This window comes from Egretta garzetta, unplaced genomic scaffold, assembly GCF_000687185.1.
Source record: "Egretta garzetta isolate BGI_Z169 unplaced genomic scaffold, ASM68718v1 scaffold17, whole genome shotgun sequence".
Classification (NCBI taxonomy): Eukaryota; Metazoa; Chordata; class Aves; order Pelecaniformes; family Ardeidae; genus Egretta; species Egretta garzetta.
The window spans coordinates 1,121,930-1,130,911 of record NW_009260136.1 but is presented as its reverse complement, the minus strand read 5'-3'; the positions used below and the strand labels follow the sequence as shown (position 1 = coordinate 1,130,911).

The window sequence follows — 8,982 nt, the reverse complement described above, 5'->3', positions numbered from 1 at the left end:
TGGAAACTAGGGACCTAGCAGGTGCCTTTGTCTGGCAGTGGGGAGAGGATGTCCTGGTTTTGACCTAAGTTAGAACCACCCATTTTCCTTGTTCAAGTCTGTATAAGTAAAGGGGTGAATTATGTCCAAAACAGAGACTGCTGGGGTGACCTTGAAACACTGGACCCTTTTACAGCCAAAATCCTTTGAGGTAGGGGGAAGAGAGCCTGCATTCCTGTTATTATTAACGTGGACATTGTTAATTATGTGTGAAGGTGGATTACTGTGTGGCATGAAATGAGTCATTAATGTTAATCAATCAGAAGTACAAGGAATATGCCTTTTTCTTTATTAACAATGACCTCCTGGAGGGATTTCCCCCCCTATGGTTGAAAGGAAGGGAAGAAAGAAAGAAATAATAACGCAATTAAATGAGAGGTATTAAGGCATGTTTGCAATCTCCCTCTCCTGATTCTGGGCGTTGATTTGTATCTCATTCAACGTGTTCAGCTATGTTGTGTGTTCTTGAGCAATAACCTTGCTTGTGCTAGTTTTGCAATTCAAAGTTCAATTAGTAGGAGTACTGACAGCTCCCCAACTCACAGTTTACTTCTCCAGGAAAGATCTGATCTTCAAGAAAGATGCAGAAAGATCACACAGGACAGGTCTTTCCCCAGTGCAAGCTGACTTCAGTCCAGTGAACTCCAAATGATTTGTGGTATTGTGGCACTTAAGCACCAAACTCCTTGCTTATGCCTGCAGGTGCTGTACCAGCATAGGAGAAGGAAGCAGCTCTTGCCGCTCAGAGCTTCCAATCACCGTGTAACATGAATAGTGAGATCTAGGCAGAGAGACACAGTGGCAAGCAGCAGAAAGACAGGGCTTTAATGCACGACCTTCCTGTCCACTGCTTTATTTTTTTTCTCATCAAAGCAAAGGTTTATCCTGGAATTTGAAGGAAAAAGAGAAGGTTGTTTTGGGAGTAGTTCAGATGAATACTTTTGGAGAATTGAATTTTTCTTTGGGAAGCCAACAAAGAGTTCAGGAGACATGTCCTCCTTGTGTTTCAAAGCTAGAGATAGCCAAGGCGTTAGTCCTGCTTCCGCTGTTTGCATCAAGAAAGCATTACCCCAGCAGAGTGACATTATTTGGTTGCCTGTGTGTTTTAAGGCCAGAACTAGAGTGCTAGACTGTAAACCCTCCAGGCTAACTGCTTCGTACAGATTCAGCACAGTGGGACTGTACTTGCTTTGCTCAGCACAGTGGGACTTCTTCTAGGTAGATAATGCTGCTTAATGCTGAAGTGGCCAAGGCGTGCTTGTAATGACTGCCTCAAGGCATGCACTGTTGCGCTCTGTTTTCGTAGGGAAGTGCAGCCATGGTAAATAAGGCCTTTTTGTTGCTGAGTGATTTCCTACTAGGTAAAAAACTGTTCATCTGGAGTCCTGAATTTTAATGGACAGTATCTAAGTGCCCAGTGGAATACTTTGACCTGACAAAAAATGATTCAGAATAACTGGAAAGAAAATATCAAGTGTCGGTATGGTTAATTAATTCCGCATCCAGCTGCCTAACTTCTCTTTATTCTGTCCCTGCTGATTTTAGAGGCCCCTGGCATTTGAAAAGATGAAGGGTTGAATGCATAATGTCAGTGCATTCTCCAGATGAGACTGCTTGCCTGATTGGAAAGTAACTGTTCAAACATCTGACTGGCAATTTAGATTTTAGAAACAGTGATCGCTCAAGAATATAGGCTCATGCATCATTTTTATTCCCCTTGCTGCTCTCAGTTATTCAGGTAGTTATTTTTTTTATTGGATAGGTGTCTGTGTGTGTGTTCGTATGTGCATGGTTTTATTAGCTTATTCTCAGCCTTGTAAGAAACATCTTTTGCCTAATAAATATCTCTGGGTGCTACATGTTGCTGCTGGGTGGGTGCAGTGATGTATCATCACAGCCTTGCTAACCCTTATGGATCTGGTTTCCTCTCAGAGATGTCACAATAATTTGCAGATTTTTCTTCAAGTTCCAGCCCCTGGACTCATGTGAACATATGTGAATTATTTGTTATGCTGCATTAGGTTCTGGTTGCCAGCTTGACAGAGGAAAACTGGGAATTCTAACCCTGATTTATGATTGACACATTTTAAAAAGAAATAAAAAACAGATAAAAAAAAGCATTTAGATTATGTTGTTTTTGAGATATTTCAAAGGTAATCTCCTAGCTTTAGGGAGCATGATTACTCATTTTTCAACATCTGAGGTTTGCTATCTTGTTGCTTAGTGACGGCAAAAACTGTTGTCCCTCTTGAAGGTCCTGGTTTCTGTCCTGAGTGCTGTGCAGAGATTAGAGCTTTGCAGGCTGGCTTTCTAACCCTGCAGGAACCAGCTGTGCTAAATGTAATTATCTTTAGAGAAATACAGATAGCAGGCCTGGAGTGGAGGTACTTAGGTAACGTGCAAGGGACTGCCATTTTTCTGGGAAGTGCAGCCCAGCTCTGAAACTCTGTGCCCAGAGAATAGCTCTGCGTACGCGTTAGGAATCGCCAAAGCTGGAAGCAGATGAAAAAATCTCCCACACTTAAATATATTCTTTTCCAAAAGAACACATGCCCCCGTGTTTGTTTTCATCCTATAAAAGCAAACTTGGGAACGTGGCCCATAGCAGCACTACCTATTGATGTGTGCCATCATAGTTTCACCTGCCATTTCTATTGCCCGTGTCCTTATGAGCTTGGTCCTACAAATCTTACCATTGAATTAAACTGGGGATTTTTGTCTTTCAGTCCCACTGAGACAGAGCAGCCTGTATAACTCTCTAACTGAAAAAGGGTCTGGCTGGCTGTATTTCACAGGATTCTCTGTGCCCGTTCAGATGGCAAGAGGCTTTGACTGGTGGCTAAAGGACATTTATTTGAAGGATTTTCTGCAAATATGAACATATTCTAATAGCTAGACTTGTAAAAGCAAAGCTTTCATGTTTGAGAAATATATTTTTTGAGTGGTAGAGAATGAAGAAAATGTTACCTAATTTATTACTGAATGCTTGTGAAAGACTTAATACTCATAAAACCAGCAGTGTGCCAGAGACAATGGAGGGGATCCTGCAGCGGGTCTCTGCACGTTTCCTTGCAAAGCTATGCCAAACCTCCTTAATCCTGATCTTAATTATTTCAGTGGAAGGCATGTGCTGAACAAAGAACTGTGACTGTGTCAAGTCTGTGCACTGAGGTTTGTGAGGAGGCCAAAATATCCAGCCAAGGTGGAACTCCAGCAACACCATAGCATTGTGGCTGAGCTCTTAAGATTTTAAGTGAAAGGCCTGATCCACATAGCTCTTCCTAGAGGAGCTGGGCACTTGAACCCCCAATAAATTACCATGAAACTAAAGCTTCCTTCTCCTTGCCCTGCTGTCATGTTCATAAAAGCTTATTATTCAGCTGGCAATCTGAGAGGGGATATGTTCACACAATTTAATTCTTCCTGCACAAATGAATCCTTGTAAGCTAGCCAGCCAGTGTGTTTGGTCCCCTTTTCAGTGGGGTGGCTCTGTATGTTAGGGAGTGTTTTGATTGTACAGAGCTCAACGATTGTGATGATAAGGAGGAGTGCTAAGGGGTAAAGATGAGGGGGAAGGCCAACAAGGCAGATATCCTGCTGCAAGTCTGTTATAGACCATCCGACCAGGATGAAGAGATAGATGAAGCATTCTACAAGCAGCTGGCAAAGGTCTCACAATCGCTAGCCCTTGTTCTCATGGGGGACTTCAACTGACTGGACATCTGCTGGAAATACAATACAGCAAAGAAACAGTCTAGAACATTCCTGGAGTGTGTGGAAGATAACTTCTAACACAGCTGGTAAGCGAGCCTACCAGGGGAGGTGCCTCGCTTGACCTGCTGTTTACAAACAGAGGATTGGGGGGAGATGCAGCAGTTGGAGGCTGTCTTGGGCTTAGTGACCATGAAATTATGAGAGTTTTCAATTCTTGGTGAAATAAGGAGGGTGGTCAGCAAAACCACCATCATGGACTTCCAGAGGGCAGACTTTGGCCTGTTCAGGGCACTGGTTGAGACAGTCCCTTGCTGGAGGGCAAAGGGGTCCAGGAAGGCTGGGAATTCTTCAAGAAGGAAGTCTTAAATGCACAGGAGCAGGCTGTCACCACGTGCTGTAAGACGAACTGGTGGGGAAGACGACCAGCCTGGCTGAACAGGGAGCTTTTGCTGGGACTGAAGAAAAAAAGTTCACCACCAGAAAACTCAAGAAGAGTACGGGGATCTTGTTAGGTCATGCAGAGAAAAAATTAGAAAGGCAAAAGCCCAGCTTGAACTCAACCTGGCCACTGTTGTAAGGGATAATAAGAAAAGTTTTTGTAAATACGTTAACAGCAAGAGAAAACAGCAAGCAAGTTACAGAATGAAGTGTTAAGGCACCAATCAAAAAGAGAAAAATATGCCTGAAGAGAAATAACAACATTAATAAAGTGAACTACAGATGATAGAATAATTACTGTTTCAGTACAAAGGGGTCTCTACTAGAACTAAATCCCTTTGAGGAGGGAAGACAAAAAAGGCTACATGCTGTAAGCAGGAAAGTAACCAACAGCATAATCATTGCTACAATCTGATCTTGATAACTTACCCTTACTTTAAAATCTTGTCCACGCATGGAAAAACATGACTGCAAATTAGTAAAACAGTTATAATCAAAGGCTATTTGTAATTCAGAATAAAACTCAGTGAAAATCTTGGCCTTCAGAGACCATATGTGTATTGAATTCCAAGTAAAACTCCCAATGCAATTGATCAAAAAAACCTTTGTCTTCAGCAAACATGCATCTGATCAGCATCTGATAAATATGAGTTGCCAGTAAGATCAGTGGTTTCCCTGGTAAAGGCCAGAAATTAGAGGCCAGCACTGATTCCTGAGAAGGTGACCAACAATGCTTGTGCAAAGCACAGAGATCCCAGCACTTCATGGAAAGACGAACAGTCCCTGTGTTTGCACAGAGCTGACTGAATTCACTGAATTCACATTGCTTCTTGGCCTTTTGGCTAAGATCAAGTGTTGTATCTGTTCTTACTAGTTTAAACTTTTTTCAGCAGGGCCTTAGACACCATTTCCCACAGCATTGTCCTAGAGAATCTGGCTGCTCATGGCTTGGACAGGCATACTCTTTGCTGGGTAAAAAACTGGATGGATGGCTGAGCCCAGAGAGTTGTGGTGAACAGAGTTAAATCCAGTTGGCGGCCGGTCACAAGTGGTGTTCCCCAGGGCTCAGTTCTGGGGCCAGTCTTGTTTAATATCTTTATCAATGTTCTGGATGAGGGGATTGAGTGCGCCCTCAGTGAGTTTGCAGATGATACCAAACTGGGTGAGAATGTCGATCTGCTTGAGGGTAGGAAGGCTCTACAGAGGGATCTGGACAGGCTGGATCGATGGGCTGAGGTCAACTGTATGAGGTTCAACAAGGCCAAGTGCTGGGTCCTGCACTTGGGTCACAACAACCCCATGCAACACTACAGGTTGGGGAAGAGTGGCCGGAAAGCTGCTTGCCAGAGAGGGATCTGGGGGTGGTGGTTGACAGCCGGCTGAATATGAGTGAGCAGTGTGCCCAGGTGGCCAAGAAGGCCAATGGCATCCTGGTTTGTATCAGAAATAGCATGGCCAGCAGGATCAGGGAAGTCATCCTTCCCCTGTACTCGGCATTGGTGAGGCTGCACCTGGAATACTGTGTTCAGTTTTGGGCCCCTCACTACAAGAAAGACACTGTGGTGCTAGAGCATGTCCAGAGAAGGGCAACAAAGCTGCTGAGGGGTCTGGAGCACAGGTCTGACGAGGAGTGGCTGAGGGAACGGGGGTTGTTTAGTCTGGAGAAGAGGAGGCTGAGGGGAGACTTTATCGCCCTCTACAACCACCTGAAAGGAGGTTGTAGTGAGGTGGGTGTTGGTCTCTTCTCCCAAGTAACAAGTGATAGGATGAGAGGAAATGGCCTCGAGTTGCATCAGGGGAGGTTTCAAAAAAATTTTGGAAAAATTTCTTCACTGAAAGAGTGGTCAAGCATTGGAATGGGCTTCCCCGAAAGGAGGTGGAGTCACCATCCCTGGAGGTGTTCAAAAACGTGTAGACGTGGCACTTGGTGACATGGTTTAGTAGGCATGGTGGTGTTGGGTTGACGGTTAGACTCAATGATCTTGGAAGCCTTTTCCAAACTTAATGATTCTATGATTCTATGTTTTTTTACAGAAGTACATGTTACACAGATTGATGGGAAAAGGTTGTGCAAGTTTTTGTTTGCGAACAGCTTTATGGATAAGTGTTGGCCTCCTAGGTGTTAAGACCCATCCTTTGCTATTCCCTGCAGCCTTCTAAGGTTCCTTGTTAAGGTTTGTGCTGGTGGCATTTTACAGCCCTGTGTCATCAGCCACATTGCATGCTGTGATCTGGCTTTCTGTCTTCATGCTTGGATGACTGAAACTTTTGAACTGGAGCAAACTGACTGCCAGCCATTGGATATGAAGCAGTCTTGCTCACTCATAAATAACCATATTTTTGTTTGAGTAAAAGTACTGCTCTGAAAGTGAGCCTTTGCCTGTGCGCTTGAGCTTACTGAAACCTGAAGGGTGGCTAGATCTAAATGTGGGATGCAGCATGGCCTAAGGATTAATTGTGGGGATTTTGTATGTATTAGTTTATTAATGGTAATAGATGCGGTACTCTTATTTATGTATAACAGCATATACTCTTCTGAAAGGCCCTTTGATGTTTTGGGGTGGGCTGGTCTTTTTGCTGAATGTACATGTGTAGAGGAGCGTATGAACAGCTGGATGGGTGAATTTTGGTGTTATTCACAATTTCACTTCCCTCTTGAGGGAAAAATCTCAGCGGCCAAGTGTCCCAGTTTGTCTGGTATGGGTGACTGTCTGGGTTTGTTTGCAAGCTACCTTGACTTCCTAAGGATTTCTCTCTTGCGATTGTTAAACATAATAAACATAATAAACCCAATGCTTCAAATCCAACAAGCACAATGTAGAAAAGAGCTTAAGTCCTTTCTAATGAGAAGCAGCCAGGAATCACGCTGGCAAGTCAGCCCCTTGAGAACAGGCTGTCCTCTGCACTCAGACATTTCATACACCAGAGTTTTGCTTGTCCATCCCCAAAAAAGCCTTAATCAGGCAGAATTTGAGGCTCTGAAGTGCTGAGCAGGGAGAAACCATAACCACTTCAAAACCTAGCACAGAGCTTGTACATATATGGGGACTGTGAATACGTCCAGGCTGTGCACCATTGGTTTGTCTTCCAACAAGAAATTAATGCAATTACTTGACAGCACAACAGTTTTGTCTTAAAATAATCACACCAAAACCCAGTTATGACTGTTGTGTCTGTCTGCGCAGTGCCACACAACCCAAAGTGGTCTGGCATCTGGCTGCCTGCTGGCTTGGCTTGCCTGGGAACGCAGCAGAGGAGCTCACTTCAACCCAAAATCTTGAGGTTCTGGATGGCCCTTTAATTGTGGGTTCTTGCCAAGCATTAGGGATTTGTAGTCTCGCTCCCCACAAAGGGCCTTCATCATAAATACATATACGTATAGTTAAGGGGTGATGTCATGCTTAGTGAACACCCCAAATTTGTGCTATTGTCCTAAAGTCCTTGGACTTAGCAGTAGTGAAGTTAGTGGCTATGAGCTGTTGTCAAGGGAGAACAGGAGTGACTTGATTTATAGAGAGGACAAAAGTGGAGTGGCTAATGAACCACCTTCTCCTGGGCATCCTGGGGGCACTATGCACAGACACCATGCTACTGCAGAGGAAACTCTGTCCCCTCTGGGCTTCCTGATACCTGTGAAGCCTCAGAGCATGAGCTCTAGTCTTTGCAAGCTTCTCCGCTACACTTCAGCCCAAACTTGAAGACATACTCCTTCTTGATGGCCTGGCTTTTCTTCTTCACTAAGTAAACTTCTGTTGAAACACCTGACCATTTCACTCCAACTTGCTGCTGGAAGAGACAGGAATGGACAGTACCCCAGCAGGCTGCTGGAGGGCCAGTTTCAGCACAGCACACATACACTGCATTTTAGGCTTATTTTTAGCTGTGTGAAGTCATTGGTATTCTTCAGAAGCTAAGCTTAAACATGTGCTTTGTGCTTCTGATTGGGTTGGAGACTGAGGACAAGAACTCATTTTCTTGTCAGCTCTGAACCAAACAATTCCTGGGGAAAAAAAAGATGTAGTAAGAACTAATGAATACAGATCTTAAGCAGTAAAGCTATTTCTCCTACAGGTTGAGGTGAAAAAATACATACGAAGAATACAGAAAAAAAGGGAATGGCTGAATTATTCTTGGTAAATACAAGCTAATGCAGCAGTCAAAGGCACCAAATCACATAAAATCTCTGGCAATGATTTTGTATATATCTGCTGTCTCTGTGCCAGCATTTGTATTTCTCAGAATAAAAAAGGATGCAGGTGTAGGGTTTGGTTTTTGCTAACATCCCAAATGCGCCAGTATTTCACTTAAATCAGCATTCACTATCAATACCATGGCTTCATTGCTTCAGTTGCACAATCTGACCATAACTGATTGCTTGCAGTTATTTGAAATGCAGCTTTTCTGCTGGCAATTACTTTATTTGCTGCTTGCCTGTAAACACAATAATGCCTTCCCTTGTGGGCCCAAAGGCAGATTAACATCAGTGATTACTAAAGCAGATGTTTGTATGTGAATGCCCATTTCTTAGAGGCAAATTATCTTCTGCGTTGGCATAAGGGAAAGGGATTCAAAGCGGGCGATGCTGTCATCCCACAAGTGATGTGAGCAGCGTGGGACTCAGCAGAGAGAGCTGGGTAGCTCCGCCTGCCTCATCTCCTTCTCACAGGAATCGCTCTCTGCAGCGTGATAATTGCTGACCTTGTTGAGATCAAGTCCTGAGAGTTGTTGGCATTTAATTCCTACAAGGGACTGCCAGTGACTGAACAGGGCTCAGTGCTACTTGCACTTGCT

General features: G+C 43.9%; 1 pseudogene; it reads left to right on the top strand.

Annotated features, from left to right (window-relative positions):
• Positions 1-5,013: 5,013 nt before the first annotated feature.
• Positions 5,014-5,101, top strand: LOC118452567 (annotated as a pseudogene).
• The last annotated feature ends 3,881 nt before the right edge of the window (positions 5,102-8,982 follow it).